Source organism: Schistocerca americana, chromosome 1 (genome assembly GCF_021461395.2).
Source record: "Schistocerca americana isolate TAMUIC-IGC-003095 chromosome 1, iqSchAmer2.1, whole genome shotgun sequence".
NCBI classification, from domain to species: domain Eukaryota; kingdom Metazoa; phylum Arthropoda; class Insecta; order Orthoptera; family Acrididae; genus Schistocerca; species Schistocerca americana.
Window position 1 is genome coordinate 348,134,646 of NC_060119.1, and position 27,815 is coordinate 348,162,460.

The window sequence follows — 27,815 nt, forward strand, 5'->3', positions numbered from 1 at the left end:
CTGGATTAGCGTATTTGAATGTAAGATTTTGTCCCGTGGTGATGGTGATGGTGATGGTGGTAGAGGTAGAGGCAGAGGCAGAGGCAGAGTAGTGACCCTCCTGTGGCGCTGTGGCCGCTTTCCGCGCTCGTCTCGACCATGAAGTGGTTGCTTAGGAGGGGTGATAGCGCGCCGCCATGAGTGCCATTGGATCGTTAGCTACGCGCATGCGCCCTGGGTGCTGCGCGGCCGGTAGGTCCGCTCGGCCGGCGCTCGCAGTGCGGTGGTCGCTTCGTGACGTTGTGGACGCAACCTCGCGCGCTCCTCCCACCCCGCGGACGCCGGCACCACGCCGCCGTCGATCTGCGAGGAGTTGGCCGGCGATGCGAGCGAATGGCGCGCCATCGATCGCGAGCGCCAGGTCTGTCCGCCCTCGATTCACGGTGATCTCTTCTCCGCTCTGTCAGCTGTTGCCGGTGTCGCCTAAGCTGCGTTGTCGTCGCGGCGTCTCTCTTCGCTCGAACTGTCACATTCTTTGAGCTGTCATTCTCATTTCTCCGTTGTCTAGGTCATGGTTCTCTCGCCACGGACAGCGTTGCTTCCGCGCAATGAATGCTGCTTTCACACATTTCATTCTCCAACGTTCATATTCACTAGTTCACATTTTCTTTGCTACTTTTACCAATTGTGCAGAGATATTTTCAGAATCCAAGTTGATTTCAAATTATTAAACGTCCCTCTGGAAGAAATATTATAGCTTTGTGACTGGTTTCGACCCTTTTGGCCATCATCAGATCCCCGCAACTATGTTGTTACAATCTAGCTATTCGTAATCACATCTGCATTGATCTTTACCCGTTTGCTTTATAATTCCTCTTTTTCATAGCAGACGAAACGCTACATATGCAGATTTAATTAAGTCGAGTTTCGTGTTTCGTAATATCAGCTACGATATTTGCCGATAGCCACGAAAGCTATAAACTGCTCAAAACTAAACATTGTTTACGACCTGGACTGTAAATAAATTCCTGCAACTATTTCTGTGCCATGTTGTTCCGTTTTGTATATTGAGAAACGGCTGAAATGCCGAAGGCTATCTGTTAGATGACAATTTTACTGGAAAAAAGTGGCGTGGTCCGCGTGTAGTAACGAAAAATGAGCCACTTAGGGAGTTGGCGAGACGTATCCGTTTACCATAAATTCATCCAGTAGGGTGTCAAATTGACACGGAAACCATGGCGGTACCACTTGAAGTAATTTTCTGCGATCACATCGAGTGGATACGAGGGCTAGGCCAGGCTTTGAGAGGGAAGCTTTCGTATCTCGTGTCTCACAGCGATCCTCGGCAAGTCCACTTGCTGTGAGCGATGTGGTGCTGTGGTATGCTGCCGGACGCGCATTCTGGAGAACAGAGGTTCATTTTCCCGTCCGGACATCCAGATTTAGGTTTTTCATCGTTTCCTAAAATCGCTAAACGCCAACGCAGGAATGTTACCTTTGAAAAGGAAACTGTTGATTTCCTTCCCCGAACATTTCCTAATCAGAGCTTATGCTCCATCTCTAATGACCTCGTCGTCGATGGCATTTTAAACTTTAATCATCCATGTTCATTTCGATATTTCATTATGGACAGCACAGCCAACTTATTTATACATGTATATTTGGCTACATATGAATTTTCTTGCGGTCAGTTAGTTTTGCACAATGCTTTGCGAACTCATGGAACTTGGGTTGGCTCTTTTCATTCTTGTATGTTAAATTGTAATTTTATTACACGTAAGAAACTTTGGCATCATCTTGTAACTTAAGCGAATTTTACTTTATATAAGAATAAAACGTAACAGTATAAATAGCAATTTATTTTCTTTCTTTTGGTGGTTGAGCAGTTGGCGATAGCTACCATTTGGTAGTACAGAGCTGCTCTAAGTGCTGACTCCCTTTGTGATCATTGATAGTTATGTTAACAGAAACTGGTCACCACCAATAGGAAGAAAAGAAAAATACGATTTACACTATTCATTTTTTCTCTTATACGTAAGCTTGGAATTAATACAGTTCCGGCAACTTTGCCTTTCGTCTATCAGCTGCAATTTACGGCAGTACACAATCAGTTTAACACAGTAAAAAAGGATGCCAGGTCGTTACTGAGAATGTGGTGTGAAGTCTTTGATCAAAAGTAGCATTTCGTATTTTTAACTGACAATAATTAGTTACTATCACTTCAACAGCCGAATGTCTCTGTTGTTGAAGATAAATTAAGTGGCGCAGAGGTTTAGACACTGGACTCGCATTCTGAAGAGGTGGACTTCAAATTCCCAGATTCATATTTTTGTGGTTTCTGTAATTAGCTTAAACGTAATGCCTAGATAGTTTCTCTGATAAGCCGGCCGGGGTGGCCGAGCGGTTCTAGGCGCTACAGTCTGCAACCGCGCGACCGCTACGGTCGCAGGTTCGAATCCTGCCTCGGGCATGGATGTGTATGATGTCCTTAGGTTAGTTAGGTTTAAGTAGTTCTAAGTTCTAGGGGACTGATGACCTCAGAAGTTAAGTCCCATAGTGCTCAGAGCCATTTGAACCATTTTTTTCTCTGATAAGGGGACGGCATGTTTCCTTCTCCATCCTTTCCTGATCCGACCCCTTCGTCGATGGGATATTATCCTACAACCCTTTTCCTTTCTGTTTATGAACCAATTTCTTACGCACGCACTACATTGTAGTTACGAACGTAGTCTGCCTATCAGGATATTATAAGATGGGACCTGAAGTGTTGGTCGAATTTTTACTCTTCGTCTTTCGAACGTTTCAAATAATACTAGGCCTACTTTGTATTTCGGCAGCGAGATGAAAGAATCTTAGTGGAGCTGAAGCATTGCAATTCCGTGTCAGTTACATCACACCCTGCTTCCCTAAATCATCACTATGAAATTGGTGGTTAGTGCTTCTTCGAGATGCGGGAAGTCACAAGTGAACAGATACTTCCTGTTACCATTGTTGTCGGTGGGATGTGAAGCGCAATGAAAAAAGAATCTGTATGCACGGGAGGGGGACGGCGAAGCCACCTGCGAGCATCCGCGAGCTCTGTTCCTAACCTGCGCAATCTAATGTCCATTTTCCGACGCGCTCCCTTTAAGATGGCGTGCCAGAAGCGTAATTTGGAACCTGTTACAGCCCATAAAGTCCCATTATTTCGTAATGACGACTTATTAGACGTTGCGAAGCGTCAGTGGTTTGTTGACACGACTTCATAGCTGGTAGAAGACTTTGGACATCTTTTGGAAGATTTTATGGTTCGTTGTTTGGTACAGTGTTGTTCGATACGGATGGAAAACTGAAATAACGATTTTCACAAATCACAGAGTCCATGCCAAACTGTAGTTTTTCACAGACAGTGTTCAACACACATATAGAGGACAATTTTGGAACTCGGCATTTGGAACTTCGGAATTTCAGTAGGAAAGAGTATTCTAGTAAACACCTTGACCCACGTTGACTATTCATATACTGCATATTACTTAAAAGCTGGAATATACAGTTTTTGTACTAAATGTAACAGTAAAATCATTCTATTTAAAATTTGCATTGTGAAAATAGATATAGTGGCATTTAAAGTAAAATGACCCGTAAGTACAAATTAGTAATGAGCGCAAACAAGGTAACGCATCTAAAATATTTTAAGTCTTTAGTACGTTATATCTCAAGTGAGAAATATGTAGACATAAATGAAAAGGCAATAAAATTATAATTGTATCCGAATGTATTCATAGAACTCTGAAAATAAAACTAATAAATTGAGTGGCATAAAGCCTGTCATACAGAATACGTAAAGAAGCAAAGTAGAGTAAAAAATCCGAACTGGGGGCATTTCAGTCGACACACTTCGATGCACAATAATTTGATAGAAAAGAAGACAGATTGATTGACAGTTTCTGAGTAAAGCAAAAACAAATAGCAAGTTAACACGGATAATTGCGTATGATGTCTGGATGTGGATTGTAGGTAATAGCAGAAACTTATGCTTCCAGACTCTAGAAGAATGTAGGAAGTCTGATTAATGAGATGACACTGGATGTGATTATCATTAGTTAATTTCTTAGGAGGAGGAGGAGGAGGAGGAGGAGAAGAAGAAGACGAATGCTACAAAATATGTCTTTAACTTTTCAAGATCGACGGAAGTATGCACTGTGTTTGCAATGTCCAAAACTTACGCCACATCAGTGACAGTGAGTGTCAAATAAGTGGCATCCTCGTTTTTATACTGCTGTTTACGGGTGTAATTTCTCTTCTTAATCGGCTTGTTCTTTCGCACATTGAAGGAACGGGCGATTACTTCTGCGTGTTAACACTGGTTTCAAGCTTTTCGCGTCTTTCGTGCTGCCTGGGCCTGGTCAGATATGCTTACGGAGGTGGTGGTGGTCGGTGGGCATGATTTTGTGTGTGTGTTTTCCGGAGACATAAGTGCTCTGCTGTGGACGTACTGCAATGAAATTGTCTGTCCCTTCTTTACAAGTTTTTTTCACTGTTTTCTTTTTTTTTATCTATTTCGTGATTGGGGGTGCTTGCTGCTTACACACCTTTGCATAGTTTTTCGTAGGTGACAATGTGTGACATTGATTGCTGTGAAAATGCAAGCTGTTGTACCGTCTTTTAAACGTATTCAATTAACCTCGTTCTCACTGGTTGTCTAAATGTGCGGTTGTCTAAATGTGCGGTTTTCGGGAATATGGACGCACTCTTCCTACAGATGAACGATAAATAATAAGGTCCTTATCCATATCTCTTTGTGATTATTTTTTGATGGAGACATTAGATAGCTTTTTGTAGAATAATGGGATCGAGCGGTCGTCGTCTGCGCGTACTAGTTGCTCAGATGGCAGATTTTCTAAATTTTTTGCGTGAATTCTCTGCAGGGTGTAGTCATAAAGTTTTATTAATTACCTTGAAAAAAAATCAATTTTCGATCATGAAACTTGGTGAGGGGACGCGTCCTCTACATTGCTGACTCAATGCGACACATTTTCCTACCGCTAGATGACTTGGCAGTGACTTTGTTTTGAGAAGTCTTCGTTTTGGCGGCTCAGGAAACATTTCACCTCCAAAATCATCTAGTCATCATTTTATAAATGCTTGCCAGACAATGGTTTCTACATCCGATAAAAAGAAAGAAATCATTGGGTGTCATGTCAGGAGAAATCTGATAGCTCAAACAACAGTGTGTGTAGCTGCGTCCTTTACATAATCAGCCGGTACGTTGTGGAGCAAAAACAACTCATTAGACAGCTTCCCATGACTCTTCACCTTGACAACCTTCCGTAAACTCGTCATAGATTTCAGCGGTATGCTCCTGAGGCGATTTGCCCCTTTTTAGTATAATCTGTTAGCACCACACCATGACAGTCAAAAAAGCAAACACTCAACGCCACATAGTCAGTGACGGTTGGGTCTTCACCTTTCTCGGTGTCGGTGATTCTACAAGTTTCCGTTGCTTGCTTTACTCTTTTGTCTCAGGGTCACAATGAGACACCTAGCAACTGTCCGTGGCTGTTAAGCGGCTAAAGAAGCTATTTGGATTGGCCTGGTTCTGCAGGTCTTTCGAGTACCGGTGAGCAGCCAGCGACCTTTTTCATTTTTAGCGTGACTGATTTTCACTTGTTCCGCTATCGTATCGTATCGATCGATCGATATACGCCGGTCATCAAAAACCAGGACCGTCTCCCCCGCCCACTTCTCTTGTAATACGCGCTATCCGCAGAGAGATGATTTGCAACTTGGTTCTTAGTAATTCAGACTTGGCTGACCACTCTGGAAGCATCTGTACCACTTAACCACGGTGTCATATGATGGTATACTGTTGCCGTACACTGCCACCAATTGGTACAGATTGTTCCAGCGTTGTTCCCCTGCATTTACTGGAATCGAAATTACGTACGGTACTACAATGCCTCAGTGGTCATCGCCGTTTTGGTTTGCTGTTCTAGCGGAATGATACGGTAGTGTGACGCTAGGATTTCGGTGTGTGTGTCACAGCGCTGCATGTGTGTGTGTGTGTGTGTGTGTGTGTGTGTGTGTGTGCAAACAAAGAAACAATGATTACGTTACGATATTTTTTTTATACGATACAATACGAAGGAACATTGCATCGTTCTTCTTAACAACACAGTATCGTATTTATCCGACGAAACGAGGCAACGACTTTCAGTTAAAATGAAAAGTCCTCTCCTGTACAGGCTGTGACGCAAGAACGACGACAAATGGAAGTTTGGGTCTGGCCACGAGTCCTGCACCGACAGCCAAGGCAGTTAAGGCGACCGCTCGCGTAGAACGGGAAATCCGGGTTCGAGTCCTGGTACGCCACAAATTTTCATTGTCGTCATTTTCTTATAAAGTTGGTGGTTGTTCGTGTTCTCAACTGCAAATATATTTCATATAATTTCTTTCTACGTCATAATAAATCTTTGGCAACTAGTCGTACTCATTTTTGTGGCCTTTTTTTGAAGGCTGTATTTTTAATTGTATATAAGCGTATGTTGTACGTAAGTCGAAAACTTATTGACAGACTAGTTGCTTTGTGATCTATGCTTCTGGCCAAAATAGTAACAACGTGAAGACGTTGTTGGGACAGAATAAAACGGTAGCTACGAATGAATAGTATTCTCTGTCAGAAAGCTTGAATAACCAACTTTTTGGCGGCCGCGGTGGTCTCGCGGTTCTAGGCGCTCAGTCCGGAACCACGCGACTGCTACGGTCGCAGGTTCGAATCCTGCCTCGGGCATGGATGTGTGTGATGTCCTTAGGTTAGTTAGGTTTAAGTAGTTATAAGTTCTAGGGGACTGATGACCACAGATGTTAAGTCCCATAGTGCTCAGAGCAATTTGAATTTTAACCAACTTTTGCAGTGTGGACCGCTTCGAGACGTGCGGGAACAGAGTCAGTGAGGTTCTGGAGGGATCCACATGGATGTGGAGGCACGCCGTCACCGGTGGCATGGCCAGCTGCGCGAGGTTTCTCGGTTGAAGATCCGTGCTGCGAACAGTCCGCTCGAGGTGATCCCATAGATTCACGATTGATCTTTAATCCGGGAAAGTGCGGTATACTTACCCTAGTGCCCTTCGAACCACGCATGTACACTATGAGCTGTGAGACACGTTACATTTTTCCGCTAGTAAACGCCATCGTGCTGAGGATAAACAAACGGCATGTAGGGCTGGTCTCCAAGGATAGATACGTACTTGTCTTGATCCATTGGCCTTCCAGAATGATGAAATGACACAGGGAAAGCCCTCTGGCCTGGACCCTCCCAACTATTGTTGGAGGGTGCCTGCTTTCAGACTTTTCACGCCAAATGCCATCTGCCCGATGGAGCACAAAAGGTGATTCATCTGAAAAGGCCGCCTGACACTTCTCAGTGGACGTTCAGTTGCCATACTGGCGTGCAAATTCCAGCCTTCGTAACGCATGAACAGCACTCAAAATGGGCTCATGAAACAGGCGCCTGCTACGGAGCCCCATACGTAGTAACATTCGGTGAACAGTCGTTGGAGAGACACTGTTGGTAGCCCCTTGGTTCTTCTGGGCGGTCAGTTGCTCAAAAATTGCATGTATATTCGCCCGTACACATCTCCGCAGCCGTCGCTCACACCTGGCATCTATGGCCCGTCAAAAAAATGTCAAAGGCGTGTGAAATCTTATGGGACTTAACTGCTAAGGTCATCAGTCCCTAAGCTTACACACTACTTAACCTAAATTATCCTAAGGACAAACACACACACACCCATGCCCGAGGGAGGACTCGAACCTCCGCCAGGACCAGCTTCACAGTCCATGACTGCAGCGTCCTAGACCGCTTGGCTAATACCGCGTGGCCTATGTCCCGTCGTGCTTCACAGTTGCCTCAGTGACAGTTTTGGATAGCGCCATTTTGCCATACTTGGCACATTTTAACCACAGCGGCTCGTGACCAGTTTACAAATTTAACCGTTTCGGAAGTGCTTCCACCCTTGACTCGAAAGTTAGTGATCATGTCCTTTCGGACCTCACATAAATCGCTCCGTTTCCACATTACAAGAACGACTACACTATTTTCTGCGTTCGCCTGACACGCTTTATATACACCCCCCCCCCCCCCCTCCCGCTGCTAGTGCTGCCGTCTGTGAGTCGCTATTACTGGTTGACGTCAAACACGGGAGGTGGTCATATTAATGTACCTGGACCGTGTAGTTGTGTAAAGAATAGCATCAGTATGATCAGTCATTGTCATTAACCGTTACTTTTTGAAGATGTTAATAACTGAAATATGAATTTCTGTCACAGCGCAAATCAGAAGGTACCTGATTTTTTCAGAGAAATTATGTACTAGTTTGTGAACTATGTTCACAGTGTATTTGCACATTCTCAACGTCATGTGTGTATCTGCAGGTTTCCGCTACGTAATGATTGGTCGAAGGAGTTTCAGCAACGCTGCTGCAACCAGTTGCTTCCGGCTCTTGGTATTGCGGGTACGAAGCGTCCTTCCGCGGTTACGACTGGCAACAGCGAAAGTTTCAGCGATAGTTATATACCTGAAGTTGGGCTCAGCTGCCTGGGGTCCCAGGTATGACTGAGTCTGGCAAATAACAAGACCATGGCGTCTTCTATACATTTATTTACTACTGTCAGCTGTTTAAGGCCAGGCTAGCAGTATCATATCCATACACAGCAAGATAGCCAAAGGCCCAGATCTTCTGATCGATACCCGCAGCGGCTGGACGCCGACGCCCGCTTCCTTTGGGCGGTTCGACGGCCTTGTTTATCAGCCGCGAGTGGGCCGAGATTGTGATGGTCTGCGATTTTCGACAGCGGCCGTCTCAGCTACTTCTGTGTGGTCAGTTGACAGAGCGTCCGCAAGAGAGGCGAGTGACGGCAGTGTTGGAACGGCAAATGTCTGCAGAGCTTCCTCGTTCTGTGTTCTTTGTGAAAGTGAGTAACAGAACGTTAAAATCCTAGCACCATACGTGTTTTACGTTCATAAAACATTCACAAAAACATATTTGGGTATGATGCGAGCCCTAGACTTCTCAGTCCACAAGAGAGACAGTTCCTAGTAATATGAAACCCAGGACAGGTTTCCTCTCTTAACTGCTAAGGAGTTGGAAGTGGCTCAGTTAGGTGCTAATCCAGCTTGCTGGTCTCCATCCAGCGTACAGTGTTTTCCACAACTTTATACACTGAGATGACGGAAGTCTTGGGATAGCGATGTGCACATATACAGATGGCGGTAGTTTCGCGTACACAAGGTATAAAAGAGCAGTGCATTTGCGGAGCTGTCATTTGTTCTCAGTTGATTCATGTGAAAAGATTTCCGACGTGATTATGGCCGCAAGCAGGAATTAACAGACTTTGAACGCGGAGTGGTAGTTGGAGCTAGACGCATGAGATATTCCATTTACGAAGCCGTTAGGGAATTCAATATTATGAGATCCACAGCGTCGAGAGTGCCTCGGGAATACCAAATTCCAGGCGGTTCTTCTCACCACAGACAACGCAGTGGTCGACAGCCTTCACTTAACGACCGAGAGCAGCGGCTTGAAATAACAACAAAAATCAACGTGGGACATACGAAGAACGTATCGAAAGTGAGGCGAAATTTGACGTTAATGGGCTATGTGTTAGCAGAGGACCGAGGCAAGTGCCTTTGCTAACAGCACGACATGGCCTGCAGCACCTCTTCTGGGCTCGTCCGCAACTCATGGTCTAGTGGCTAGCGTTGCTGCCTCCGGATCACGGGGTCCCAGGTTCGATTCCAGGCCGGGTTGGGGATTTTCTCTGCCCGGGGACTGAGTGCCTGTGTTTTCCTCATCATTTCGTCGTTATCATCATCATCATCATCATCATCATCATCATTCTTGACTGTGTAAAAAAAATTGGACTGTGAAACAATTGGGACTTGGACGGGATCTTATGACCGTGCAGTTGAGCGCCCCACAAACCTAACATCGTCATCATCTTCTGGGCTCGTGACCGTATCGATCGGACCCTAGACGACTGGAAAACTGTGGTCTGGTCATTTGAGTCCCGATTTCAGTTGGTAACAGCTGATGGTAGTTTTCCAGTGTGGCGCATGCCCCACGAAGCCATGGACCCAAGTTGTCATCAAGGCGCTCTGTGAGTTAGTGTTGGCTACTTCATGGTGTGGGCTGTGTTTACATGGAATGGAATAGATGGTCAACTGAGCAGATCATTGACTAGAAATAGCTGTGTTCGGCAACTTGGAGAGCATTTACAGTGATTCATTCCCCAATAACGATGGAATTTTAATAGCTGACAATGCGCCTTGTCAACGGGCCGCAATTTTTCGCGAGCGGTTTGAAGAATATTGTGGACAATTAGAGCAAATGATTTGGGTGCCCGGATCGCGCGACATGAATCCCATCGAACATTTATGAAACATAATCGAGAGGTCATTTCGTGGACAAAATCCTGCACCAGTAACACTTTGCAGTTGTGGACGGCTATACACGCAGCATGGCTCAAAATTTCTGAAAGGGGCTTGTGACAAATTGTTGAGTCCATGCCACAGCGAAATGCTGCACTACGCCGGGCAAAAGGAGGTTCGACACGATATTAGGAGGTATCTCATGACTTTCGTCACCTCAATGTATATTCGTGACATTGTCGGTCGGGGGGCGGCCTGCAGTGTATGATAATTGAAGAAGATTTCGCAAGCCAAGATCACTGAAAAATAATTTTATTGAATGACCGGTTCGTACACCTCTTCGCCGCCATCATGAAAAATATGATGTAATAATTTGAAAACATGTGAAGTCCGAGGACCACAGTATAGTTCTGTCGAAACCGGTCATCCAATAAAATGCTTTTCGGCGGTCTTGGATTGTGAAGGTTTCTTCAGTTATCACTTTCCACAACTGTTGGAGAATTTGTGGCGGATAATTCAGATGGTCGAACACGACGATGTAGGTTAGGTGTTACAGTCTGGGAATTATGAAAGACATATACATACTTCAAAGTATTCCAACATTTGCGAACATTTCTAGTTTTGTACCACAGAACGTTACCACGCTGAAGTTTTCAGTCTAACCAAGACAAATGAGGGAAAACTAGAGCGTAATCATCCATTGACGTCGTTAGAGACGATCTCGGATTACTAAGAGGAATTGTACCTTCGTAGGGGGCAAAAAAAAAAAAAATTATTTTTTGCTCATAAACATTCCTTGAAGTGTATTTTACTTGATAAATATGTGTTCTAAGGGCATTTTAGATATTAAAGGCTTTAATTATTTATTTACTTTAAGGGCAGAACATGTTGCCACGCCCCCTTTCGCCTTCTGTCAACTTCTGGAACTTCAGAATACTAATTTGCTGATTTGTGAAAACATTTCGAGTTCACAGTTGGCTGCCCTGATCGTGCGCAGCATTCAATTGTTCCTTGTCATTCCAGAGCCCAAATGAATAATTTAACAGTGTCATATGGTGTAGAGTTCCTGAAACACTATTTTCAGGTGAAGCTACATTGAATTCGGGTCTTTATGATGCAGTTCTTCAATTTAATGATGACAATGTGGGGAGAGTTAGGCTTCTTCAAAATTAAACATACAACCTGGGGAAAATATGGTGATGACGTGTTTCGAATTCGATGCTGTCCATGTGAGGAAAGCAGATTATGAAGTGACTATGATCGCTAGGAAGGCAAGAATGCATTCAAGGGATGCTAAGAGAGCCAGGGAGGATGAAGAAAATGCAGATAACCCAGGACATGGTGCAAGGATGTTCTATGGTCAGTAACAAACTGTGTTCACAGAATGAGATTTTCACTCTGCAGCGGAGTGTGCGCTGAGACTCGAACTCGGGACCTTTGCCTTTCGCGGGCAAGTGCTCTACCATCTGAGCTACCGAAGTTTCTCGTCTTCTACCTTCCAAACTCTACAGAAGCTCTCCTGCGAAACCTTGCAGAACTAGCACTCCTGAAAGAAAGGATATTGCGGAGACATGGCTTAGCCACAGCCTGAGGGATGTTTCCAGAATGAGATTTTCACTCTGCAGCGGAGTGTGCGCTGAGTACCGGGCGTGAGTCGTGCTTCGGTAGCTCAGATGGTAGAGAACTTGCCCGCGAAAGGCAGAGGTCCCGAGTTCGAGTCTCGGTCGGGCACACAGTTTTAATCTGCCAGGAAGTTTCAAACTATGTTCATCTTTAAAGCCGAATTCCTGAGATTTTATTTTTTTAATGATTAGGTACATTTTTTTCAGGAACTTACCATCATAGAACAGTTAAACTTACACCTCTCATAGAAACTAGGCTGAACATCAACGATGCATTTTTAAAAGAACTTCAGTTTAATATTGTACAAATTATAAATTAAAGAAACTTAAATACGTGGAAAAATTTACATCTTGCAAAACATTCTCTAAAAAATATAATATGCAAGCGACTTATCCACAAAAATAGGTCAATGGAGAGAGAGACTCTTCCTCCACCAGCCATTAAAATTTTATAACATTATCATGAACCGTTCACGAGATAAATGTACCTAAAATTGACAAATTTAACATTGTAAGTATATAAGGTACAATCTCCCCTTAAGGATGAGGAAATCAATCAACAGTAGCCGTTTCAAAGCACCCACCGCGCTATTTGTTTGAAGCGATTTACCGACGACATACAAAACATTAATGTTGCTGCCTGGACCAGTATTTGAACCCCGTCTTCTCAAATGCGAGTCTTGTGCTTTGGCTACTGCCCACCGTCGGTCGTTCCCTCTGCGAGGAAGATAATTATGAAGAGCATGTTACCAAGAATGGATATATAACTAAATCCGCTTGGATGAGTGACCCTGGAGGAGGTCACGCTTTCCACAGACCATATTGTATCCGTCCCCACCGCTCGCGCCCTTCTGCCAGTGGTTGCAGGATGTTTGCTCTTCTGTATTTCTCGCCGGCAACTCAGACTTCTTGCCGTCTTACAGAGGAGAAGCCTCACTCATAAGAGCAGCAATGCCGTCGTCTGTAGCCGGCGGCAGCATACGCACAAACTATAGTATTTTCCGCCGTTGCCTGCGCCACTGAATAAACCAACCTAGTAATTTAAGATACCAAAACGTTACCGTTTTTTGTTTTCTTTCATTGCTACCAAAAAACTATGAAAAACACGTTTTAAATGCTCAAATAGTGAAGGAACTGCCATTGTACCTAACTATTAGGAAAAAGATTGAATAGTAGTCTTCTTATATGTTTCTCCAAGTGTAAAAGCGCCCTGCGATAGGAGGCGAGGGAAGCATACTCATCGGACCACCATAGGTGTTTCCATTGACTGGTTAGTTCTGGGTTTGCTCTTCTCACATTGCCAAACTTTCTTACTTGTATCCTGATGGTTTACGATAGATTCGGCAGGAAAATTGCAACCTTAATTTTTTAACTCTATGCCGTTACCCTTCAATCTGTTTTCTTTGACACAGTGCCCTCTACGACGCATTATGATGATATATCATCTTGATACTGATTTCAGTAGCACAATACCCTTCGTAGATTTCAAACATGAATGAACCAATTAAATGACTAGCTCCAATTTGTCAATTCTTCACGTTTTTGCAATTTTTTCTGTAGCGATGTGTCAAAATCAATCCTCACTCAATCGACATAATATGTCTGGTGATTCTGACCCGTTTCGGCTGCTAACAAGCCACCTTCATGTCTTGCCTAGCTACTTCCATGCTAGTTATACCTGTAGCATGGCCGTCCGTATCTGCTAAATTACGTGATACCCTTATACAGGAAAAATACGTGTGAAGAGGGTTACTTGGTATTCTAAAACATTCATAAAAACGGTTATCGAGAAGGGATTAAATTTGGGACAAATTTGTAAACCACGATTGCTGGCTCTCTGTATTAGACTGTCTATACTCTACTCTTAAATTATGGTACGTTTCAGTGTGGTTTCTTTGTATTAAAACGAAGAATCACTAGTGTGTGAACGCCCCGAAATTTACCTCTGGAAGTGAAACAGTAAGGAGAAACTAGGCTCTTATTCAGGAGGTGGGTACTGGGAATGAGTCCGCCACCTTGTCCGCCCGTCCAGATTTCGATTTTTCGTGTTTCCCTAAATCACTTCAGATGAAAGCCTGTATGATTCCTTAAACTGAAGACATATGTATCCTTGTTCCCACGTTTTCCCGACCAAAACATTACCCTTATCCGTAACTACCTCGATGTACATAGGAGTTTAAACCTTGACTGTCCTTCCTTTCACGATCTAAAAGTTTTGGTTGTGATGGCTTTGGTGTTGTATGGGTGTTCGGGTTTGCAGGTAACAAAAAGATCTAGAAAAGCTGGTTTTGTTCGCCAGTGCGCAGATATAGTTTTACTCGAATGCGGACAGAGAAGCCTCGACGAGTAGGCCGTCGCGGAGTTGGGGCGCATTAGCGGAAAATCAGTTTGGCCGCTTCATAAGCCGGTCTCTGTCTCGCCCACGCTGCCACTAGCGCGGTCTGGCGTTTCGCGGCACTGGAGCGCCAGCCTCATCGGAAAACTCGCATTAAAATATTGAAAAGGAAATTGCGTCAGTCTGGAGCCGCTGCCGTGGTGTATGGGTTAACGAGCCGTCCGCGCTTAGCAACAGATTCGCTGCGGGCAGCCATTTTATTTGACGTAGTAGCTTCAGTACAGACTTCAGGGCACGTGGCAGAGGATTTCCAACAGCCAGAGGTAAGGAACTAGTGAAATGTACACCTTTGTAGCAAATTTAACTTAAAGCAAATGAAAATCTGCTGAAAAATGCTCCTTATCGGAGCACAAAATGGCGAATATGCTCCTGTTTATCAAAACATTCTGACTGAAAAGTGGCATACCATCTGCTTCATTCTGATTTCCTTAGCACCTTTAAAAATTTACACAAAAATATTGGCATGCGGAGATATTCTTTTTAACACGCAATTCACCTCTCACTCTCGCAAGCTGCCCTAACTGTAATTCGCTCACACACACTAGTCTTTCGCTGTTAAGTCTCTCATGCCCATCCACTGCCACTTGAACATTCTCTTTCACTCACTCATTTGGCCAATTCATTGTCATTATCTCTTGTGCCTCTCTGTCAGTCTCCGGTGTCCTACTTCTATTACGGTCATCTCTCACCGTTACTGCCTACCTCTTGCTCTCTCCAACTGCTGCTATCTCATTCCTTCCTTCTCGCTGCTGCTGTCTCTTTTCACTGTCACTATCTCTCTCTTCCTCGTTGTCATTGTCATAGATTCTGTCTCTTATTATCACTGGCTCTCACCCACTCCCTCTTTCTCCTTCTCTTTAGTTCTGTTCCACTGGCACTGTCTCCTTCACACTTTTCCTAGCATTGTTCTCTCACTATGTACTATGTTCCACTGCCATTGTGTCCCTCTCTTTCCCTCGTCTCCTTCGATCGTTCTATACCACAACCACTCTCTTCCAGTATTTATTATTTCTCTGTCGCTTTCCTGCTACTGTCTCCTTCTCTGTTAGCATATAAAGTCCGAATATGATCGCATGCCAATATTTCAGCGAAAATTTGTAAAGATGCTGAGCTGGTACTCCACCTTTCAAGAGTCTGTTAATGAGGAGTATATTCGCCTTTTTTGTGCTCCTATAGGAGCATTTTCGCGCTGGATCCCTTCTTTCCCCTGGCACAGCAGGGCTTGTCACTCACATGAAAAGAACTTGATGGGCCAGTAAAATTTTGATAGTCTACTTAAGTGAAACTGAAATAAAGCAAAACCAATTTTACACCCTTACCGGATAGTAGTTGCACACAAATTTAGCAGTTGCTTCAACGTCGAGCTCCTAGAATGCTTCTCAAGATAACCGAGGCACTTAATACAGCATACACCTCTCTGTGCTATCTCAGTTAATAAACTGCGTTTTCGTCTGACACCGCGTTTACATGCGTATTTTACGTCCATAACTTTGAACCTCTGTATGTCGGAAACCGATAAAGGTATGTAGAAAATTTTCAAGGTTGGTTGAGACCAGAATCTTGGGAATATCGCAGAAATTCCAGCCATTTTCTGTGCATAGCCGTCTTGGAATCCGCGACTGGGGTTTGGTTGGCTGCTGACTTTTTTTGGGTTGTTCTCAGTAACCGCCCATAAATTTACACAAATGCATTGTTCATTCATTCATTCACGGATACACCCGTCAGTTTAATTAAATCACGGGTTTATCACGGGTATACCATCATCAGTTTATTTAATTTTTACGTGCATATTTTGCTGTATGACTAGGGTAACTGGTAAAGGGATTAAGATATTCAGAAAGTTGTCAAGGTTCTTCGAGATCGGTATCTTAGAAATATAATGTAATAGGGTTAGCCATTTGCTGTGCACAGCCGTCTTGAAATTCACGGCTGATGTTTGGTACCAAAAAATCATGTTTTCAATAATTTTTAAGCGTGTAGGTAATACAATTTTGTCGCATTGTACTCACAAAATTTACGCAGATGCATCATTCATTCATCACGGGTGTATCCGTCAGCTTAAATCAGAGGATATCACGGATCATTAATCATCAATCAGTTTATTTAATAATTTTTACGTACGTATTTTATTTATACAAGTAGTGTAACTTTGAACATTTGTACCTTAGAAACGGACAAAGAAATCAAGAAAAATTTCAAGATAGTTCGAGATCGGGATCTTAGGTATACACGTATATCGTAAAAATGTGAGCCATTTGTTGTGTGTAGCCGTTTTGGGATTCTGGGTTTTGGTCCGCTGGTGATGGCGAATATATAGTTAAAACAAAACCTTGTTTTTGAAGTTTTCCGGGGAGCCGCCCAAGGATTAATAGTGCCTCCATAAGTCTCATCAAATACATAGTAGCATAGTAGACGTCAGATACAGAAAGAACTAACTAATTTGTTCTATTTACCTTAGCTGGAGGAAGTGTGTAATATACTTTCACCATGGACTGTAGGATAGTGACGCTAAGACGAGCTTTTGTTGGGTATACAAATAGTTCCTAGCCAAAGGGCTATCCAAAACACTTGAGCCTACCTTTTTGTCTCCGATAGAACCCTAGGTATGACCACCGAAAAATCCCGCTCTTATGCGCGGCGTTTCGGAATATATTGGTAGCTTGCTGACGCTTGCATACAGATTCGTATAAGTGAACGGTGTAGGTACGTGATGCACTAAATCCTAAATTTGCGGCGTTACATGTATCTGGCATCTGTGCTGTCAGTGTATGCTCATTACCCACATGCATGGGGTTGTGAGGCGTGGAGACATCGTTACCGGTGAACAGGGGAGGGTAAACACATTACTCTGCTTTCAAATTCACGTTAGGGAAAGAGAGAAGTTTTGTACGCGTACTAATACATCTCCTCATATTCCGGTGAAGAGTTTCGCGAACTCACTCTATTTCCATAAAATTATTCTCGGCTTGTGGCTGCGTCATATCTACAGCTGTAATCTGCAAGGTACCTCACGATGTGTGGCGGAGGGTGCCCCTGTGCCATTTTTCCATTCGAGAATGGTGCGAGACAGTAGTGACTGTCGATTAACTTCGGTATGAGCTCAGATTTCTCTGAATTTCTCCCCCGTGGTCATTTCGCTAGACATACATGGGAAGAAGTAATATGTTGCCCAGCTGTTCTTCGAATGTACACTCTTAGAATTTCAACAGCAATCTTTTCCGTGATACGTTACGCCCCTGTGGTAGCGACTGACACTAGAACTTGTTGAGCACCTCTGTAACGCCCTCACGCTAACTGAACTATCCCAAGACTAAACGCGCCGCTCTACGTTGGATCCTCTCTCTCTCTCTCTCTCTCTCTTTTTTCCTCCCTCCCTCCTCTCTTAATCTCATGTGGTTAGGGTCCCAGATGGATGAAGAATACTCAACAATTGATTGAACACGTGTATTGTATATCATTTCTTTCGTGGACGAGTTACATTTCCATAAGATTCTCCCAGTGAATCTCAGGCTGGCATCTGCTTTTCCTACCGTTTGTTTTTGTGATAGTTCCACTTTAGGTCTCTCTGTACAGTTACTCCGAGATATTTCACTTCGCTAATAGCATAATAGAACAGTAGTAAATCTTTCCGCGTAACATATGTTTCATTTACGAGGATCACTCCAAAAGAAATGCTCACTATTTTTTTAAAAATCCATCTTTTATTCTACATGTTTGAAAGATTTACAGTGTGTACATACATCCTTTAGGAACAATATATTCATTTCTCCACATAATTTCCACCCCTCTCAACTGCCTTACGCCATCTTGGAACCAATGCCTGTATACCGGCATCGTAAAATTCTGGACTAACCGGTTGGAGCCACTGTTTGGCAGCGTGCACAAGGGAGTCATCATCTTCAAACCTTGTTCCACGAAGAGAGTCTTTCAGTTTCCCAAAGAGAGGATAGTCACATGGAGCCAGGTCAGGACTGTAACTCGGATGTTTTCAGTGTTGTCCATCCGAGTTTTGTGATCACTTCCATGATTTGTTTGACTGACATGGGAACCCACCTGGCACAAACCTTTTTTAACGCCAACACTTTCAGTATTCTGCAAACACTTCGTTCCCCTATCCCAACGAAGCGTGACAATGCACATTGTCTGCAGTGTGTTCAGTACGAGGCCTGCCCCTGCGAGGACAATCCTCAATATTGCCGTGCCCGCTTTCATCACGTAACCTGCTTGCCCACCGACTAACTGTACTACGATCGACAGCAGCATCTCCATACACCTCTTTCAACCTCTTGTGGATGTTTCCCACTGTCTCGTTTTTACAGCACAGGAATTCTATGACAGCACGTTGCTTCTGATGAACCCCAAGTGTAGCAGCCATCTTGAACACATGCTGTGACGACGCCACTCACGGGAACAGGTTGAACTAAGTTTGAAAACAAGCGGGAATGATGTATTTACACACTAAAACTTTCACACATGCAAAATGAAAACTGTATTTTTACAAAAATAGTGTGCATTTCTTTTGGAATGACCCTCATATTTACTTTCGGGAGCGACTGCCATTCGATTGCGAGTCCCTGCACCAACTGCCGATCCTCTGCTGGTCTCCCTGCATTTCGCTACAGGCTTCAGGCGTTACAACCTTCCGGTAGACAACAGCATCGTCTTTAGAAAGCCTAATAGAACTTGTAACGTTAACCACTAGATAATTTTTAAACAGGGCATCCCAAGAGAGTTGGTTAATATTCAGGGATATGACGGAATGATCATTCGAAGCAAAAAAGTCAAGTAAACTTGAGCTCTAAAATGAATATCTTAAGAGCCGTGGACAGTTGTTCATTTTCGATACTCTGAAAGACATCTCTCCTACTGAACAGTTGCCCACTGCTCTCAAGGTAAGCATTTTAAAGCCCGTTTTTACTGGAAATTTTTGTTTCACAGTATCGAAGATGCTAATAGTTCGTACTGTATACATTTTAGAGCCTCTGTTTATTAGACTTTTTTGCTTCGAATGATCGTTCCTGTCATATCCCTGAATGAATGTTGACCATTTCTCCTGGGAGAGACTGTGTATCGCAAACAGCAGTGGCCCTGTAACACTGTCTTGGGGTACACCAGAAATTACCTGTACATCTGTCGATTTCATCCCGACAAAGACCAGAGTGTAGACTGCTATTGCAGGAATTTGTAGCATGGTAATTTCTTGTGCAATGTAGACGGCAACTTGGGGATAGCTACCTGTGATAGCAGCGGCCGGCCGGCGTGGCCTAGCGGTTCTAGGCGCTTCAGTCCGGAACCGCGCTGCTGCTACGGTCTCAGGTTCTAATCCTGCCTCGGGCATGGGATGTGTGTGATGTCCTTAGGTTAGTTAGGTTTAAGTAGTTCTAAGTTCTAGGCGACTGATGACCTCAGATGTTAAGTCCCATAGTGCTCACAGCCATTTTTTGTGATAGCAGCCGACCTTTTGATAGTTTTATTACGTATAACGCGCTCACACACCCGGAAGAATATTATGAAACTACCCGGCACAGTTCCGTTAGAACAATGTCTCCTCTCTTAGGACCCAGCCGCATGGCCGCGCGCGTTATCATGCTGCTTCCCAGACTGAGATATTGGATCTGCCCAGCGGATTTGCGCCGAATCCCGCTGTGCCGGCCAGCCTAGGTGTGGTTCTTAGGCGGTTTCCCACGTTCGACTAGGTGAATACGTGGCTTGTAGCCATGTGGCGCCTCAGTTACACGATTCGCAAACATTTCCAAAATGTTTTCAAGCTTTCACCGGTTTAAATTGTCGACACCGTGAAGATACGGGATAAGGACTGGACAAAAGAAGAAGAAGAAAGAAAAGAACTCTCCTTTCTTACAAAGATTTCAATTTTATGTTCTCTGAACAAGTCGGTTGAGCTGTCGCATAGGTCTTACTGACTGACCTGTTATGAGCCCTACTTCATAAAGGCCAAAAAATTGAAGAATAATGTGTCGCAGGTCACCGTAGTCGTCTTGTGCGCTGTTTTAAAAGAACTATTCTTTACCAGAATCCTCTCAACAAATCTTAAGCCTGCCATTTGACGTCACTACTGCTGATTCCACGCGGTTGTTCCACCTCATATTCCTTTGTAGTATCAAAAAATAAGAATCAGCGCATACTCATTTCACGCGGTTGTTCCACCTCACATTCCTTTGTAGCATCAAAAAATCAGAATCAGCGCATACTCAGGAAATTATTATACAGGTAGATGCTGCCTGGTGCCCTGGTCAAGATTCTACTGGCGGTGGTTTATTGTTGCCTCCTTCGACGTTTACGAACTCGATTGCTGACCCTGGGGAACCTACAGAAGCACTCATGCTTCTGGTTTGACCGACAAGCCTCCAGATGGATGTGAACTCTGATGAAAATGCTGAGCATAGTGCGTGGACACTGGACCACTATTCTGGAGGGCAGCTGTTCAGATCCGAGTCCGGACATCTAGATATAGCATTTCTGATTTCCCTAAACCACCTAGACGACTGTATGGATTATTTCTCCGCCAGTTGATTTCCTTCCTCGTCATTCCTCTATCCAAGATTGTAATCCAGCTATAATTTACGTTACAGCCCAAACTTCCTTCCTTTCCCAATGAAAATTTGTATAACCTCAAGGAAGTCACTGACAGCACCCGCGCAGTCTGGTCGACTTTCGCGACTTGGTGTTGCAGGAATGGTTGGTTATCTGTTTCAACCTTCTACCACCTTCATCACTCTATGGCACTACAAATGACGACTGAAGAAACCAACCCGCGAAGACATCCTCGGCGTACCAGACACTTCAACCCGTTAGTGGGACACTCAGCTTTTCATAAAAATCCCAATACTTTTAAAAGAGAATGCCTTTTAAATTAATTTTTGTGCAACGCTTTTCCAATGAGTAGATTCTATCCCTGAGATGAAATTATGAAATATCGGAAAAATGTTCATCTACAGCAGCCAAAACTTGTTCAGTGGACTGAGGAAGTTTTCCAGTTGCTAGTTTCTTTTGGGTGTTAGAGGGGGCCAAATATAGGGAATAGTGTGGCTGTTACAACAATTCCTAATTCAAAACCAACTATTTTCCCATTGCCAAAGCATCTTCAACGGAATGTGCATTGTCCCTCTTGCAATCTACCCCACTTTGCTCAGGATTTTAATGTTGAAACCTTATTGGTATTTGTCAGTAACTTACAACTTTTGCGAGGTAATCATTAAAAGTTTCTCTTTTGCATCATAGAAAACTCTGATTGTAACCTATCCGACAGATGAGATAAACTTCACCTTTTCGGCCACAGCGTTACCAATTGACTACTGTTCTGTATCTTGAGTCGAAAGGGGACTGATGGATGTGGTTTCGTCGAGATCTACGTTTTAATTATAATAATAAATCGATGCACCATATCGTTAGATTATTTCTAAACGTTCCAAACTATGTTGGAAAATTTATTTTCGCATTCCTTTCGGTGTCAATTTAACAAATGCAGCGTCTATTTTGCAATAAGATGAATTGCACCCAAACCAGAAGTGTGACTGATTTTGCTTTCACAATACGTCGAAGGATGCAGCAGTAAACCACTGCCACTAGAGCCTTGGTCGGGACACCAACACAGGATTCCCATATCTGCCTATAATGATCATCTCCCTAGTAGGAGCTGGCTTTGACTTTTGGGATACTACACTGCAGTGGAAGAAACACGTGAAATCAAAATGCAGAGAAGATGCCTGGTACGATCTACTCCCAAGTATTGCTCCAGTGTTTAGCCCTTTATGAAATTTTTCTCCAGTGCTCTTAAGGTCAGTTATTTAATGCACCTATAAACGCTTATTGATCAGCTCCATATTGATTACTTTTTCGACTTATTCATATATGATAGCTAGTTTAGAACGGTGTTCAAGTACATTATTTTCAAGAGAGATAGGGCCACTTTTGAATTCAGACTTCCATTTCTTAACTCTTATAATGTAAGGCGTACACCTTCGGACCGATTAGAGGCATACGTCGAATAAAAAAGAATTTTGCGTCGGCACGATGGTTCAGTTTATCTGTTTGATCGAATTCTACATAACAAGATTTTTAAAAAAGCCGTGTAAAGAGAACTATTTCTTAGATTAGGTTCAAATGGTTCTGAGCACTATGCGACTTAACTTCTGAGGTTATCAGTCGCCTAGAACTTAGAACTAATTAAACCTAACTAACCTACGGACATCACACACTTCCATGCCCGAGGCAGGATTCGAACCTGTGACCGTAGCGGTCGCTCGGCTCCAGACTGTAGCGCCTAGAATCGCACGGCCACTCCGGCCGGCTCTTAGATTAGGTTGCCATGTGGTTTACATTACAGTGCAACATGTACCAATAAAACAAAAACTAATATTCAGTCAGATCAACGTCATGTATGTGCCAAGCTCAGAATTTTTCACCCAGCTGTCGTATTACAATTGGAGAACGATGCCGTGGCTGTGAAGCTTGTGTCACAGAGAAGCACTGTTCCACTGCTGGTAGGATCAGCGTTTCCTTGTCATTACAGACAAGTGGTGTGATGAAGCCAGAAAATTGTAGTTATTTCCCCTCCCGCGTCCCCAATATCGGCATTATTTCTTTAGTGATATTGCGACCAACAGAACTTAGCCCTTTAAAAAAAACGTCAGTCATATATTTTATGTTTCAGTGTCATCTCCGGTTCACTCCTTCCCTGTTTCTAACCCGTTGAGTGTTTTGCCTCAATAGGTGTGTAATAGTCATTGTTGGGATGATTCCTTTATGTTTTTGAATGTTTGGTGGCATTGCCGTGTAAAACGATGGGTGCGTATTCCTTCAGACGAGTAGGCATGGCTTATTACCGTATACACAAAGAATGTATGCAGGTTAAACACGCCTACCTGGTCATTACGAATTTATACATAGGCAGAGGTAGCTAGGAACCTTAACGGAATATTTAGCGTGACCTCAAACGAAGGACCGTAGAATGGCGCTTCAGATTATACTCACCCAGCGAGATGACCCTTGAAAGTGGCGGACACGCGCTAGCCGATAAGGACAAATCAAGAGTGCAGGCGTAATTTGGTCCTCTCCGAGCCGTAAATGGACGTATCTTCGACATGATGCACACTACCCCAAATGACTGTCTAGACAAAGCCGTGCACTTTGAAAAAGTTACCCAGCTTACTCTTCGTGTTGCATACACATCAGATCTCGCGCCAACTCCTCTAATTGCATGCCCCATGTGGTTGAAGAAGTGCAAGCCCATACATACTGCTGACAGATGCAGCAGCGCTTGTGTTCTTCAGTGGATCGTCCTTTCGCTTACGACTTGGAAATTAAATGGATAAAAATTCTATGCTAATTTTCTAATTTGATTTATTATTTTCAGTTAAAGAAAGTTTAATCGTTGAAATTTCTGTCAAAGAGACATGGGAGGGCTTTCAGCCCAGAGTAAACCTCTATGTCTCATAGAAAATTGGTTCTTGAAATTTTGTGAGTACGTTTCTGTTAGATATTTTGGTGCCTTTCTCCGATTGTTGCTGGTTTAGTTTTTCGGTAGTCTTATGACACTCTCGTTTGAGCCGAATATAAGTTTAGCTATCTATGCAGATGACATTACTCATTCACCGAGTATGACATGAATCCCAGGTAACTCTAGCAGTTGACCAGTACACGACACTGTAGTATTTTTAGAACCACCCCCTTTCGTAGATGAGACGTGGGTTACGGGTTCGAGTCTCGAACCTGCACACAGTTTTAATCTGTGAGGAAGTTTCCCCGGCGGGGTCAGGGATTTTCTCTGCCTCGTGATGGCTGGGTGTTGTGTGCTGTCCTTAGGTTAGTTAGGTTTAAGTAGTTCTAAGTTCTAGGGGACTTATGACCACAGCAGTTGAGTCCCATAGTGCTCAGAGCCATTTGAACCATTTTTGAGGAAGTTTCAAATTCTTCCGTGGCCGAGCTCATTGAATAAACAAAAGACCATGACACGGAAGAAGAATAGTCTCCGATCGCTGAAGGCACTTATTCGCGCTCACGATCTCTTTAAACCTGTAAGATTACACCGCACGAAATAGATCCATTCTCAATTCCACGCTGGACAGAGAAAGTGTACCCTGCTAATCACGCTTCATGTATACACACATTGTTTGAAAATTTTGTTTCTCGCCTTTTTTTAATGAAGTATTGCACCAAAACGTAGAAATCAAAAGTTTGAGAGAGGGTCATTTGAGAAAGCACGCTACGCTGTGCTGTACACAATGGTTTGTGTATGATGTATCCGTGTTCGTATTAAACTTCGCGTCCGGTCGCGAGTCAGTCTGAATCTTTCAGCTGGTAACAGCACTGACTGAGAAAGTCTGAGATTAGAGTAGAATCCGTATCCTGCAGAGTTGCAGTCATTTTGGAAATCGCTTCACTGTAGAGTGAAACATATGCACCAACTTTGCGCTCTCATGTGCTCTGATAGTCGCATTTCAAGCGGCAAAGCTATGAAAACGCGGAACATTGAAAGATGAACACACTCCAGGGTTATTTTACAGGCTGTATCGTAAAACAAAGTGGTGAGCCAGAAACATTTATATCCGAAGAAAGGAAGAGGAAGGGTGGGACGGGGAGCAGTAACTTCACCAACTGGACTATTACACTTGCGATCGCAATTCTCGCGTTTATGAGCATGCCATCATTCGACTAGGTCACGGGTCAATAGTGTGCCGTAGCGGTACTTTTCGTGATATTGTCTCGTTACGAGGAACAGCGCGATGTAGGCTATTGCGTGTAGGTTGGGCACCTGTAATATTCTAGAAACCATTTCAAGCCATCGAAACGATGTTTTCGGAAAGTTTTAGTACCAAAGGGAGTGAGTGCTGTCTGGCTCGAACGGTATGCCAGCAAGAAAGCAGATGCGACATTTGTTGCGTACTCCTTATGCCACGTGTAATGGACAGTATGACGGCAAAGTGGCCGACACCACATAGGCACGAAAATCAACTCCAGATGTTCAGCAAGCAACCTGCCTTGCAAGCTACAGACAGATGCGGTGGAATGACGCGATTGGCCTGCGCGTGACGCATAACATTGCCTCCCGCTACTAATCATCGCCGCACCTCCGACCACACAACACTACATACATAACCAAGGGCGGATTCGGGAGGGAGGGGCGGCGGATTTGTTTCTTTTTTTGACATAATTTACAGTAAAAATATAATAAAATATGATGTTTATTGTTTCGTCATTGCATAGCAGATAATTGAGCTATTATGTAGAGTTTACTCGCTATGCAAGTAGTTAAATCTTTAGCTTTTTGAAAAAACTTGTAAATTTTTATGGTTACTTCAGGATCACTCATTCAGATATTTTCGGTAAATATTTGATTTCTCTTGATTGTTTTCATAGATACTAAAAAATATTGCTGTTACTAGTTATTGTAAACAGCTTTATTTGATGCTGCACATTTCGATTTTTTCAGTTACGGGCTCTTTTAGTTTCCGTTCTTTCCAGTTATACTGGCTGAAGAGATATGAGTGGCTTGTACAATGTAAAATTTCCGGTATCTGATTATGCCAGTTTGCATTACTTTTAGACGACGTGAAACTGGAAAAATTAAAGGCAGAAACTTTGAAATTATATAAAAAAGAGTTGATGAAATTTTCACCCATCACGAGAACACCATGTGTCACAAAGTTAATATGGCAGCCTCTCACAATTCCCTGATAATGATGATGATGGAGGGAAAGTCAATAAATATTTTTGGCCACATGAAATCCCAGGAAAGCAAGGTTATAGAACAGAATCGTAAAAAAGCTTGTACCCTACGCAAATGCCGCTGCTTTCGGTCGTTATGTGAAGGCCGTCAACAGCTGCGCTGTCTGTGGTTAGAGGTAACGCCTGAAATTTGGTATTCGCGTGATGTGTAGATCTCGGAATGTTGAATTCCCTAACGATTTCCGAAATGGAATATCCCATGCATCGAGCCCTAGCTACCATTCCGCGTTTGAAATCGTTGCGCATGAATAACCTGAGTACAGGTGACGGCTCCACCAATGTACTGCCCCTTTATATCTTTTGTATGCGATACTGCCGCCAGCTGTATTTGTGCATATCGCTATTCCTCAGTGTATTACAGATGACTTATGCTACACGGGGCACTTTGGGTGTTTCATAATTCTATTCTGGCTACCAACAGATAGCTTAACCATCGCTAACTCTCACCAAGCAAAATTCTGTAATGAGTCTATGATTGTGCACTACTGTTGTAATACACGTGACACACAACTATTTCATAAATTTAGACAACATAGTCTATGGAGAGCAGCCACCTGATGCCATATTTAAGTTGAAATGAACAGTTGTCTATTTAATAAAGACTGGAAGTGAGTACATTTTGTGGAGGTTGTCCTGTTCTGTTAAGGTTTTCGTTGTGAGGAAAGATAGACGTAAAGGGAATATCTCACCGATGGGGACTGCACTGTAAAAAATACACATAGCTCCAAATCCAATTCTGAAGATCGAATATCTGTGGTATCGGAGACATAAATGGCCCTTCCTTAACAATAACAAAGTACCTCTGTATTTTATTTAGCACAGAGAGGAAGAGCATGGAGTAAGAAGTGATTTGTGTAGGTGAGTCGAAAAACAGAGTTTGACAAAATAGTGTGAAATACGCACATGTCATGTCCATGCTGTTTACAAACTGCCTCCAATTTCGAAAGAGAAATAACTGCATGAATTCGTCAGTCATACAGTATAAGGCATTAAGCCTGAACATCATCACATGTGTATGATAACTAGGTGTAATTACGGGATGGCTCAGTGCAAAACTTTCTTAAAAATCTTCAGCACGACTCCCTTACGCCTACATCTACTGCTATATCTACTCCGCAAGCCATCTTACGGCGTGTGGCGGAGGGTGCTTTATGTACCACTGTCAATTCCTCCTTTTGCTGTTCCCGTCACCATTGGTTCACCGGAAGAACCATTGCTGGTAGGCCATCGGGTGTTACCGAATTCATCTAAGTTTACATTAGTGGTCTTTTGGTGAGCTATACTTAGGAGGAAGCAATATTTTTGTTGACTCTTCTAGGAGCATCCACTGTGGGAACTGTAACGGTAAACCACACCGTGAGGCAGGAAAACTCTCTTGCAACGTCTGCTGCTAGAGTTTGCTAAGCATCTCTTTGACGCTTCTGCGCTCAGAAAATGAACCTGTAACAAAACGCACTTCTCTTCTTGGTATCCAATATTCAGGTATTGGTCGAACGAGGGTTTTATAAGCCACCTACTTCGTGGGTGAACTACGCTTCCTGAGGATTCTTCCAATTAATTTCAATCTGGTATCTGCCTTACCTGCAATTCGTTGTATTTTGTCGATCCACTTTAAATTGCCCCGTATATGTTTATTGATGTGATTACTTCTTGTGACTATTCTGCC

General features: G+C 43.4%; 1 protein-coding gene across 1 annotated transcript in view; it reads left to right on the top strand.

Annotated features, from left to right (window-relative positions):
- Positions 1-280: 280 nt before the first annotated feature.
- LOC124599517 (oxysterol-binding protein-related protein 2) overlaps positions 281-27,815 on the top strand; it is a 218,254-nt gene continuing 190,719 nt past the window's right edge. Inside the window, exon 1 of the mRNA XM_047136084.1 lies at positions 281-400. The gene's annotated coding sequence lies outside the window, so the exon portion shown is untranslated. The remainder of the gene's footprint in view (positions 401-27,815) is intronic.